Source organism: Phragmites australis, chromosome 11, assembly GCF_958298935.1.
Source record: "Phragmites australis chromosome 11, lpPhrAust1.1, whole genome shotgun sequence".
Taxonomy (NCBI): Eukaryota; Viridiplantae; Streptophyta; class Magnoliopsida; order Poales; family Poaceae; genus Phragmites; species Phragmites australis.
The window spans coordinates 26,708,209-26,721,214 of record NC_084931.1 but is presented as its reverse complement, the minus strand read 5'-3'; positions in this window follow the sequence as shown (position 1 = coordinate 26,721,214).

The window sequence follows — 13,006 nt, the reverse complement described above, 5'->3', positions numbered from 1 at the left end:
ACCGGGAGCATGGGTTTACTATTGCACACATGCTAGCCGTCAATCGAATGAAATTGGCGAGGCTGATAATCAATGGTTGTTCACCGGTAGGGCTTTGGTTCCCGATGGGGTTTCTCAGGTCCCTGCGCCTAGAGGGATGCCAGGGGCAATAGACCGGCCCCATGGCCGCGGTGTGCACTGAGGCAGGGTGCCATCGGGCGCGAGAGGCTATGGAGCAATGGCTGGGCGGTTCCAGTGACAGGAGGTAAGGCGATACAGAGTTAGCACAGCCGGGAGAATCGTATCATCTGTAGTAAAGTCGGAGGATGAACAGTATCATAATATTAGTATTTTTAATCGTTAAAGCGGGAACGGATGTACCACATTATCTGCTACAGTACCTCTATAAACAGTAAGATCGCTACAGTAAATTGTACAGTAATTAATGGCAGGATACTGTTCATTTAGACTCATATTACTTTGCGTTTCGGTGACTTTGTGAAGTAAAATCAGATGATGCATGTCCCAACAGGGGTGGTGACTGCAAATTTGGTGACTAGAACACTGTCAGAGACTATAGGAGGAGGGTGTGACGGAGACTATAGAAGAAGCACGATTGGACAGCATCAGGCATTGCTAGAATTGTGACTCGTGAGGTGAGGTGGAGGTCAAAAAGTCGAAGAAACAAGGAGAGTCTTCATATCAGCAAATGGAAGGTCACGATTGATGGACTATAGTCAAACAAGTTTTCAATCATTAGTTTTAAATAGATGTTGTTATAGAATACGTGTAGTTAAATTTTAAAAACTTTGACCGCTAATACACAAAACTATTAGGATTTGTCATATAAAAATGATAGTAATAATTTTATCATAAAAAATACTTTGACATCATCTAATTTTTATCAACTTTTACCAAAAGATGGTTATCAAAAGTAATAATCAAACGTGCTTATTAAAGACTATATCGGTATCATAAATGACAAATAAAAAAGAACGAAGATCTATTGTTAGGTCAGACAAGGATGCTACGCTTATTGGGTCATGGAAAAGAAGTTACTGTGTGCATGAGCGGTACCAAACCCTATCAAGAATACATTCTGCACGGATCATTGCATGATTTCAGCACGGCATCCTTTATTTACATTAGATATGAGATACATCGACAGCTTTGAGAGAACATTATAGCTTTACATCGTAGCCTATTCTCACCGTACAAATTTTACTACTCTAGTCAAATTGGCGTAATTGGTGTAATTCAGTAGTCCTAGCGCATGATCACCTAGAGCGGAAGCATGTGGACATATCAGATCCTTGTGCGGCCATTATATGCGATCAGTGCCTCAGGGTAGATCGAGATGCAGGTGTTCACATTGGTAGAGGTGTCGCAGTGAAGTCCGTTGATGCAGATGAGTTGGTGCAGTGCCGGCGTGATGCAGTTGCAGATGGTGATGGCGTGGCGGCGGTCTTCGCTCCACTGTAGCGCTCCTTGTGATCGGTCTAGGGCTTAATTCTGTAGCGGTGTGCATTAATCTCGTGATATCGATCAATCTCAAGACCGGCCTTAGCCCTCTTTTATATAGCGATGGTGGAATATGACTGCAACCAAAAGGGTTGGCTGTGCCCCTGATTAGGGCGTGGGTGGAGACGGACTCCCCCTGAACTCTCGATCATATTCGGTTATGACACGTTAGGATAGAGCCGAGATTAATTCCAACATATAGTAATAAAGATGCTTTTACCTAGCTTAAGAAATAGTGTATAAGGTCTACACGAGCATCACTTGTATAAAAGGTCTGCATGTGCATCACTTATATAAAAGGTTTATATGGGCTTTAAGAAATAGTGACGTGATTAAGTGTGAGTTGCTGTTATGTATAGAGACCAGTTGTGCTTTAAGACGGAGTCCACTTCTAATTAAAAAATCCAATAACCTTTTTTCTCCCTCACCACTCCACATTCTTTCCAGAACCAGATTCGTTCTTTCTTACAAGCAGCGACCATGTCCTCCCCCTCCAATAAAATCAATCCACCTTCACCCTCCCTTCGCCCGAGCTCCCTCCTGTCGCCTCAAATCGATCCATCTCCCCTCCACGCTCTGCCTCTCTTTCTCTCCCTAAGCGGCAATGTGGTGACTCTTGACAAGGATGCCACTGTCATATGTGGCGCTTCCGAGACCCACCACCATGGGCACCTCTACCATTACCGGATCTGCAGACCACGCTTCACCATCACCGGATCCACCTCCCTCGATTCCTCCGGCAACAGATTTGAGCTTCTATTGACCAGGTTGTCCTCGAGTTCCTTGTGTCGATGTATTTTCATCGACTCTGTTGGAACATGAGGTGGGAGCCTTGGTGATGGGGGCGGCAAGCCTTTGCGGATGGGAACAACGACTTGCAGCTATTTTTGTTTGTTTATTTATTCCTTGTGGCCGAGTCTCAAGCTCGAGGGTTGATCTTAGCCTTATTTTCTTAAGGTCAACATCTCTTCTGTATAAGGTGAACATCGAACAATGCTAGCTAGGCCTTAAGATCTCATTTTTCATACACTAATGGTGCCCTATGGGAAAAGAAGGCACAACGTGCATTCTCTTTCCTGCCTGTCAAATCTGAGTGATTGAACACGTACTCTGCGTGCACAGTCTCAAACCTACCGCGCTTCACCAATCAGAGCACACACCTGCTCTGTGAATGCTGTGACGAGCAGTCGAGCACCATTCCATCTTCCAGAGGCATGGATCATGGATCCCTGAACTCGACATGATTTGACATGAGCTATTCTCGGCACGCTCTGAATCATTTTCACTGAAACATTCGAATAAAAAGCCCCACTCCCATGTAAGAAACGATGAAAAATCTGGCACGCAGGCATGGACCATTGGAGCCTATGGCAGACGCCAAGCAACTCATGCAGCTATCTTGTCATAGCGATTGATCGATCTAAACTGTTGCTTTTTCTAGCAGTTTATGGACAAGGTTCAGCCACAGAGTACCTGCACGAACGTTCTGCACGTTTGAGAAGATGATTTTTCTTTCCCTCTAAGTTTCTGCAGAAATTATGCTGTTTTGTATAAAATGTATGTAAGGATCCCGTAAATTCATATGGTTTGAATGACCGGAGGGAAATGCACGCCACGTGAAGTGCCCAGTCATGATCTTACTCGGTAAATCATTGTGTCCGCCGGAGTTGCATCGCTTGCCAGTTCTTGCCACCGTTTACTCTGGCGCTGCACATCGTTGATGCCGATGTATGCAGGAAAGGCAGGCAGCCATGATTCATCTGCTGCAGGCTTTGCGTTGCAGCAACTGGCTCCGACCGGACGGTCAATATCCCACGGGAAAAGACGGGGAAGGAAGGATCGATACCACGCGTGTTAGCTTGCATTGGCCGGTTAATTGTGTTGTTTCTGAACAAGACTAATTTACGTTCCTAATCACAAGACAAATGACGTTGCTGGTGGTATGTTGCTGTCAGGCCATTGACTCTTGTAGATCTGGCTTGATAACGGACTTAGCATAACTTTGGCAGGGTTGTTGCTGCTAAGTATGGCCACGCCAATGATTTAGGTCTTTAGGAGGCTTTGTTCGATATGTTAGGCTTACAAGCAGGTGAGTTAGGACGAAAAGTTTGGGATGAGAAGCTTCAGTTTTTGTTTTGTTTTTTCACACGAAGCTTCAGCTTCTTGGTAGCAGATACTTGAGACATCGCGGGGACTTGCTCGAAACAAATTCTTATAAATTGAAGACTTTTACGGTACACCTAAATGAGTGCATGTCGTTCATTTTCTTCATCCGGTGGTTTAGATTGGCCCAATGATACTCTATCGCCCACCAGTATCATGGGTATCATTAAAGAGTATCATGGGTATCATAAGGGTAGGATTGGAAAAAAAACATGATAAACTTGTAAATTATATGTTTAATTAGGAAAGATCAAAATGTTAGTTTATTCTTCGGATAAGCTTTCACTTATTCTGTTCATTTCATTTATTAGGGTTTTCACCCTCCGTCGGCCGGTCGATGATGGGTGGCGAAGGTCCAAAGTCCGGTCAATCAATGACGTAATTACCCCTAAGAGTACCAAGATAATTATAATAATACCTACTAAAATGGACGGTTGGATCACAACAATGATACTCTCCACCATCTAGTATCATGGTGTACTGTAAAGGTTCTCTATAAATTGAAGTTGGTGTAAAGAAAAGTGGGGTTCTCTCGCGAGTGGATCCACGCTGGTAAGATATTAGCAGGTACCGCATACCATGTTTTGTCCGAAAACATGTTTCTTCCGTACGACCAGTCAGCAACCACGCAACCAGACTCTCCGACCGAGCTCCGCGACCAGTCCCCATATCACAGGAGCAAACCCCGCGACCAATCTCCTCTGGTCGCGGGGTAGGTATGTGTCCAAACAATCTAATCACAATAAATATTTTTTTACTTGAGTAGTTCCCTTCCCCAGATCCTCTTTTTGGTCGTCCACGGTGTGATCGGCGCAGAGCGGCTGTGACCCATTCCGTAGCATTAATCACTACAGGACGGCCTGACAGGCGTGGCAGAAGTTTTTTTGCAGGTGCGCAGGTGGCGCGTGGGGACGGGACAGGACAATCCGGACGACCGGGATGACGCAGGCGGTGGAGCGATGGGACAAGCTCTGTGGCGCCCTAGAGCAAATGTGATACGTCTGCTCTTAGTAACGATGGGCCTAGATGAGAAGCTCTAGTTAGACCTGAGTCTATGTCTTGACTCACGTATAAGTCCTCTCTCCCTCTGATATATAAAGGGAGGAGTATCAGACTTGTAGAGGAGAAGAGGTTTTTTTGCCCAACAAGTAGAAGGCTGGGCAAGAACATCATCTGTAACTGACTTAGACCATAAGAAGAAGAATACACATGCTGTAGGGCTATTACCTGGAGGGGAGTCTGATCCTGGATAAACCCCGATGTCTTGAGCTGCACATACACAGCTAGATCTAACATACGCATCCCAAACAAAGATCAAGGATTATCCTCGACAAATTTCTACGTGGAATCCTAGACATAGCTTAACCGAAAGCGTGGAAATACCGTTTTGTGTAATCAAACCTAAGGAGGCTGAGGAATATTTTCATATCGTAAGGAACTTTCCCTCGCTACAGTGCGGAGAGCCGATTTGCCAGGAGATCAAGGATTTGAAGCCAGATCGGGCCCCTTACTTCCGTCTCTGGCTTGTTGGCGGCGTGGATAAGGGTGGTAGTCCTTTTTTAGCTCCTTAGTAGTAAGTTTAGGTAGATTTAGCAGGGTAGTTCCATAGTTTTAGGTAGCTTTAGGTGCTTGGATAGTCCATGGTGTTGTGTTTGACATGGATCTTTTGCTTTCTCCAGTTCTTCCTCGGTGAGGATCTGCTGGGTGCTGCTTTCTTTGTCGGTGCTTTGGTGGCCCCTTGCAGTGTGGTTTCAGGGATGTTTTTGAGGTCTCCCATGGTGGCTTCTTTGCACGCACTCTGGGGATGATCAAAAGAGGTTTGATTTGCTTGGTTTCTTTGCGAAGGAGATGGAGTTGTGTCTAGCTCCATGTTTGGATTGCGTTTTCGAGCCGGTGACTCTGTCCCTAACAGTGAAAAGGTTTTCTGGGCTGTTTTCATTGAAGTTTCTTTGGTGAGCCATCGCAGAGCTCTTTCTGGGCCACTCCTCTTGCTTGAAGGTCGTGACGCCAGTTCTCGCTCCCTGCAACGTCCGGCGAGGCGACTGATGTTCGTTCAGTGGTCTAGATGCGTCCTAGTGGAGCTAGGGTGTTGGATGATGCGGCAATTTATAAGGTTTGGAGCCTTTCGTCGGGGCGGCAATGGAGTTGCTTCTGGTGTCGGTGGTCGTTTGCGGGGGCGGCGATCGAAGAAAAAAAGCTCTTTGTTGGAGATGACCCACAAGGATTTTAATGTAATTTTTATTTTTCCTAGGGTCTCTGTTGCAAAATGGTGATGTACCGTGCTACTTTATTAATATAAATCCATCCCTTAAAAAAAAGAAAGCGTGGAAATACGATGAGTTAGGCTGTTCTACTTCAACACCGCTGTGCGGGTTGGGATTCTTGGGAACAGTTAGCTTCAAGACGCTTGTGAAAAACCAGAACAACTGCTCCATGACATGAAGCCGGTGAGCACAACGTCACAATTGGTAAAGAAGAACAAAGGTCCATAGCAGGAATCTAGCATAATAATCGAGGTTGAAATCGCCGAAATGCAGTGTCAACTGCCACATACTATATGCAACACCAATCCTTCGTATATCCTATTAGGTTGAGAGAAAACTCTTGTACGATTATATTATCTTAATATAACGTTGAGAGTTAATAAAATCTCTCATTTCCAAAAAAAAAAAAGCACACAATATCTCATGGTTCGTGTAGTTTCCATGGGGCCGACGGACGGACGCATGGCCCACCAGCCAGTGACCATAGGGAGGAACTGAACCTGGAGCTTGCTTCTAGAACACATGCCATGTTTATAGAAAGATGCTGCCAAGATGGGAGGCGTGTGACCTTTGTTCACCTAAAGCAACCTGCTATTACCTGTCTTTGCCCTGAGAAATACTGACCAAGGATTAGGTGTCAACCCTCCCACTTTGGCATTAACAAAGAATCAGGACATACTGTACTACTAGCATGATAATTAACATCAATTAGTCTCAACCTGCCTCTAATCAATGCAACTACTTAAACCTTTCTTTCTAACCAATTTGCTTTTGGAAGCTTGAGACCCACTTTTCAGTCCTCGTTAGTCCAACAGAAGCAGATATACTGTGCGTTAACTAGATGAAAGTAACTATATTCGAGCCGATTTTGGTTACGACACCTAAGATGCGGTGAAATTAAATACAAGTGGTAGTCGTTTGGTTGGTTACCATACCCTAATCCTCTTTGTTTCGTGTTTGGTGCGTCTCGCACAGACCCATCTAATTCACGCGCGCGCATGGAGCGAACCCATCAGCTTTTTCTACAGCCAGCGAACTTACCTTTTTGGGAAAGTTTTTTCCTCCCACAACTTTCTTTTTTTGGAAAGTTTTCCAAAAAACTTTTCCAAAAAATTTATCGAGAAAAGTTATCGAAAAAAGTTACCGAGAAAAGTTATCAAGAAGAAGTTTTTGAGAAAAAATTATCGAGAAAATTTTTTTAGCACAAACTTTTTCAATAGAAATATCAGCAAAAAAATTCAAACAAAATTCCAACACAAACTTTATAAAAAAAATTCACTTATGTCTCTCGCCCCGCAATCCACCCTGCATAATCCGCATGCCACGACAAGCCTGTTGTCCACGACTTCGGCTGCACGCGGGCACGCGCCAAATAGAAATTCTGGTCTCGCACCCTGCAGCTAATTTCTTCAGCATAAATATTTTTTTTGAAAAATATGTGTGACCAAAGAAAGCAAAATAATTCATGAGCATCATCCCATAGAGAAAATCATGAGCATCACAGCCTCACAGAATGCAGTGAATCAAACACTAGACACTCCATTGCGTACATCCTCTAGCGATCCATTGCAGACAGCCAAATGGACCCCAGAACTGAAGGCAAGGAACACAGCTACACAGGCGAGGATGTTCATAAATCATAGATGTGGCGGTACCAGTGTACATGAAGCACAGGAGAAAGGGATATCCCGAAAGCTCGTAGAATCTGACCACGGATATTACTCCAGGCCGTGCGATCTGCACCGTCAGATCTAGGGCCACGAGCGATGGAAAATAAAACCTCCTGCGCCTCCATAAATAGACAAGCAAAGATGGCAGGATAGTTAACAAAAAGAAGGTTGTGCACCACCACATCACTGATGCAGCACTTGCAGCTCATTTAGTGATGGCAGTATTGCTCAATTGATTGGATCACAAAAATGGCTAGGCACTTAGTCCCTTTTTTATATATAAAAAACAAGATGGCTATGATTCTGTCACTCATGCAGCGCAGTTAAAAAAAATGCGAGCAATTATGCAATGCAGTAAATTGATAAGAGTATGCAGATCTGCGAATTGATCACTAATGCAAGTAATGTCCCTGATGGATGTAGGTAAGAGAGCTGTGTTTCAAGGACACCACATGCAGTGATGTCAGGAGGTCAAATGAGGTTCCGTTTCCGTCTAATCCAACTTAACTGCATCAACATGCATGATGAGAAATACAGCAGCATGCACAACTGCAGCTCGTGTTTATGAACATGATGCCATGGAAGATCAAACAGGAGCAACACTTCGAAATAGAGAGGCAGCCGGGGCGACAAGAATCGTGAGAAGGATTGTTAATTTGTTACGCAGGTTCGTACCATGATGGCGAAGCGGGTTACGGTGGCTTATTAACGCCAGAGCCGGGACCTGCATTGAACTTCACTGACGGCGGATCCAGGCCGGGGCACGATCACACGGCATCCTCTAGCTGTATGCATCTAGAGCTTGCAGGCTTGCAAGTGCCATGAAGTGGCGTATACTTTCTCCTAATTTACAGTGTCAGAGCTTTGCTTAACCTGTTTGAGCAGAGGATTAATTCCTGCATGAATGTTAGGGCTACTATAAACCATGTGTATCAGGACAAAGTTTTGAAGTATGAGTGGTTGCTGCATCAGGTTTGGCGATATGTGCAGTGGAGAAAGGAGTAGCTCAACTTTCAAAAACATAGTGCAGCAGCTTATGTTTTGAGCAAGGCAAGTTACAGTTGTCGCTTGTAGTGTTTCAGTTGTCCTGGAATAAGATGAGCATCGCCTCTGCCATGTATAAAGCTAAGCTACCGACCGGACCGGTCTTATGCAATGTACAGCTCCTACTGTGTGTACAGAAAGCTAAGCTGCAGGGAGTAAAAGCTAGCTGATTTCTTTTTTATATCAAGTCAAAGCCAACCATGAGACAATGTTTCAGCAGATGAGTAGTTAGATTAGATGAGATGCCAATAAAAAACTAGATGACGACAAAAGGAAAGCAAGGTTGGGAATGAACTTAAGTTTGCAAAACTTTTAAGCTCACAAAATAAATCCATTTACATCTCAGTAACACAATACTATCAGTCTGTTGGTAGTTTTTCCTCTGATGTATTTGTGAACTTCCTGTCCTAAGTTATATTGAAACATGAATCATTGTCTATGATGGCCAGATGGGGTTAGTCTTGTACATTACTGACCAGTGATCATCCTTAAAAAAAAAACTGACCAACGATCACTATAGTATACTCCATGTAGTCCATCTTACACGAGTCGACGGGGCGGGCAGCGACGTTAGAGCGAGAGGAACGTGTGAAAGGGCATGATCACTAGTGGAGGATTGTGTTCTGGGCTAGTGGTTGGGATTTGATCGTGTTACGATGCAAGATGATCCAGCTGTGGACACAGGAAAACCGACTCGAGCAAGGCATCCTAGCGTGCATGTTATTGGATCGGAGTGGGTTAACTAGCGTCAGGTGGTGTTGAGTGCGTGTGTCTGTTGCCAGCTGTTCGGTAGTTTACAAACCGACCTGGCGTGGAGAGGAAGAGATCATCGAAGAAAACAAACCTCATTTGAACACCTAAACATTCATCTCTGAGCTTGCTTCCTTCCTCCATTCCTCTGTCTTCTTCCCTGCTTCCACCGATCAAAGTTGTCAGCTTGTTGCCATCCGACAACATCGCTAATAATTGGTATCTAGAGCCACCAAATCCTGGAGCAACATGAGCATTTCACCCGTCTCCAACGCAAGCTTGGCGTCATGGATGTTGTGTCCAAGGCGGTCATCGAAGAGGTGAACAAGCGCTTCTCCGAGTTCGATCTCTGGTGGGAGCAGCACTTCCGCGAGCACAAACAGAAGAAGGATGAGCATTTGTGGCGTTGGAGGTGGCAACCGCGGTGATCGAGACATGGAAGCCGTACATCGAGATCGTCGTCGATGAAATCAAGTTGGAGGTTGGTAAACTCAACAAACATGTGGAGCGGATCGTGCTTTAGCAATCAACAGACACGCCTGGTCTGTTGCTGAACCCTAGATGGGTGTCCACGTGCTCACCTGTCGAAGTACACCCCGATGGCCCAGTGGAGCACCATGTCGAACAGCTTCACTGGGAGAACAGGTTTGGGTTGATCTCTGGCCTAACTCACCTCCCGCTCAAAGGTACCTTTGAATTCATCTCTACACCTTGCATGCCCATGAATCATGAGTTAGCTTGTCGTGTTCTGCGAAGCACACGCTACTTGGATAGATCACAGTGGGGGGGGGGAGTTACCTAAGATGAACTTCACGTAGTTCGATGGCGAGATTTCGAGACTATGGCAGTCATGTTGTGAGAATTATTTCGATATGTATTTGGTTGAGCCATCACTATGGATTTGAGTAGCGATGATGTATTTACGAGACCTGCAGCGAGGTGGCTGCAGTCAGTGGAACACTGTTTGATTCTTGCTGAGTGGGAGTATTTGTGCTGCATGATTAGAGAACGATTTGGGCGTGAACAACATGAGTCTCTCATTAGGCAATTGTTTCATATTAAGCAAATGGGAACAATCCATGAGCATGTCGATAAGTTTTCACAGCTGGTAGATCAGTTGGATGCTTACCAGGTAGTGTTAAATCCTTTATACTATGCCATGCATTTCTTAGATGGTCTATAAGATGATATCAGATCTGTTGTTGTTGTATAAAGGCCTACAAACCTGGATTATTCTTGTACTTTGGCCCTTTTGCAGGAGAAGATAACTGACGCATGCCGACGCAAAGAGTTCAAGTGCATTGAATCATTGTTCAGTAACAAGCCATGTAGAAGGGGCCTTATCCATTGCCACCACCATCGAAATTGGAAAAAGCTGGCACTGCTACATTCAATCATGATAGAAGGGGTTTGGAATCAGCCAAGACACCTTCAGCTGAAGACAAATTGGCTCCGTGCTTATCGAAAGAGCTCGGGGTCTTTGCCAGTGTTGTGCTGAAAAGTTGAGTAAAGACCATCAATGTGGAACCACTATATCTCTGCATGCCGTAGAGGAAGTATGGGACCTGTTCATTTGTGAAGAGGAGGAATGTTCTACAGATCATGAACAAGTTGAAGGTACATTGATGGCCATATCCAAGGAAGCTGTGAGTGAATCATGTTCTACCAAGACTTTGAAGATGAAAAGTCAGATGCAAGGTTCTGAACTGCTTGTGTTGATTAATTCAGGAATCTCACAGTCTTTCCTTAGCAGTAGTGTAGCACAACAATTGCAGGGGGTATCAAAGATGATCAAACCTATTAGAGTCCAAGTGTCTAATGGCCAAGTTCTGGTCTGTGATCAAGAGATGGTGCAAGCTAAATGGACACTTGATGGTTATGAGTTTCAGTCTACTCTGAAAATTTTGCCACTGCAGTCTTATGATCTTGTCGTGGGTATGGACTGGTTGGAGCACTATAGCCCCATGAAGATTAATTGGGTTCTCAAATATTCAGATTTTCTACAAGGGCAGCCATGTCACATTGCAAGGTATGCTGAGTGATGTTCCTGCATGTACTATGATTCAAGTTTTTAGTGTTCAAGATTTGTCAGCCAGTGAATAGGAGTTGATACAAGCCTTGCCAGTTGAAGTTCAACACTTGTTGAACAAGTATTCTGATGTTTTCTTATCACCTCAAGGATTACCACCTATCAGACAATGTGACCATAAGATAAACCTCATTCCTACAGCTCGGCCGGTTAATGTCAAACCTTACAGGTATGCCCTGGCACTCAAAACTGAAATTGAGAAGCAAGTTGCATAAATGCTAGAACGTGGTGTGATCCAACCGAGTTCCAGTTCATTTTTGTCATATGTGGTTTTGGTAAAGAAGAAGGATGGGGTCTGGCGGCTTTGTGTTGACTACCGACACCTCAATGCACTGACTATGAAGGTCAAGTACCCAGTACCAATTATGGATGAACTCCTCAATGAACTTTCCAATGCTAGCTGATTTTCTATTCCGGACTTAAGAGTTGAGTATCATCAAATTCAATTGGCTCCGGGTGAAGAACACAAGATGGCATTTTAGAAACATAACGACCATTTCAAATTTAAGGTTATGGCATTTAGTTTGACATGATCTCTAGCTACATTCTAGGGAGCCATGAATGTGACTTTAGGACCTCTCATGCGTTGGTGTGTGCTTGTGTTCTTTGACGATACACTCACCTACAATCCAACCTGGGAGAATCATATGCACCATCTGGAACAGGTTCTGACATTGTTGATCAGTGGAAAATCAAGCTTAGCAAGTATTATTTTGCAAAATAGGAAATTGCCTATTTGGGCCATGTTATCAGCAACAAGAGCGTTGCTACCGATGTTACCAAAATTGAAGTGATTACATCATGGCCACAACCTGCAACAAAAAAGTAATTGTGAAGCTTCCTTGGCCTAGCTCGATATTACAGGAAGTTCATGTGGAATTTCGAAGTTCTTAATTGGCCCTTATTCAATCTGCTCTAGAAAGATAGTCTATATATGGACTGATGAGCACCAAGTGGCATTTCAAGTTCTGAAGGATGCCTTATGCACTACACTAGTCTTATGTCTCCCGAATTTCACCAACCCATTTGCTATTGAAACTGATGCTTCGGATCATGGCGTGGGAGGCATGTTGTTGCAGGATGGCCATCCTTTGGCGTTTGTCAGCAAGGCTTTGGGACCTCGCACCAGTGGACTGTCGACCTATGAAAAGGAGTATTTGGCTATCCTTATTGCCATTGATAAGTGGCATTCGTATTTGCAACATGCTAAATTTATGATTTATACTGATCAAAGGAGCTTATCCCATTTAACTGAGCATCGTTTGAGTACTTCTTGGCAGCAAAAGGTGTTCACAAAATTACTACGATTGTAGTACCACATTATATATAAGAAGGGCATCGACAATAAGGTCGTCGATGCATTGTCTAGGCATCCTAAGACACAATAATCAGAGGTTCTATTGTCGATTTCTAGCTACACTCCCCTCTGGTTGGATGAAGTCATTCATGGGTATAGCATTGATTCTGATGCACATCAACTGTTAACTGAATTGGCTATGAAATCTGATGCCAACATTAAGTTCCAA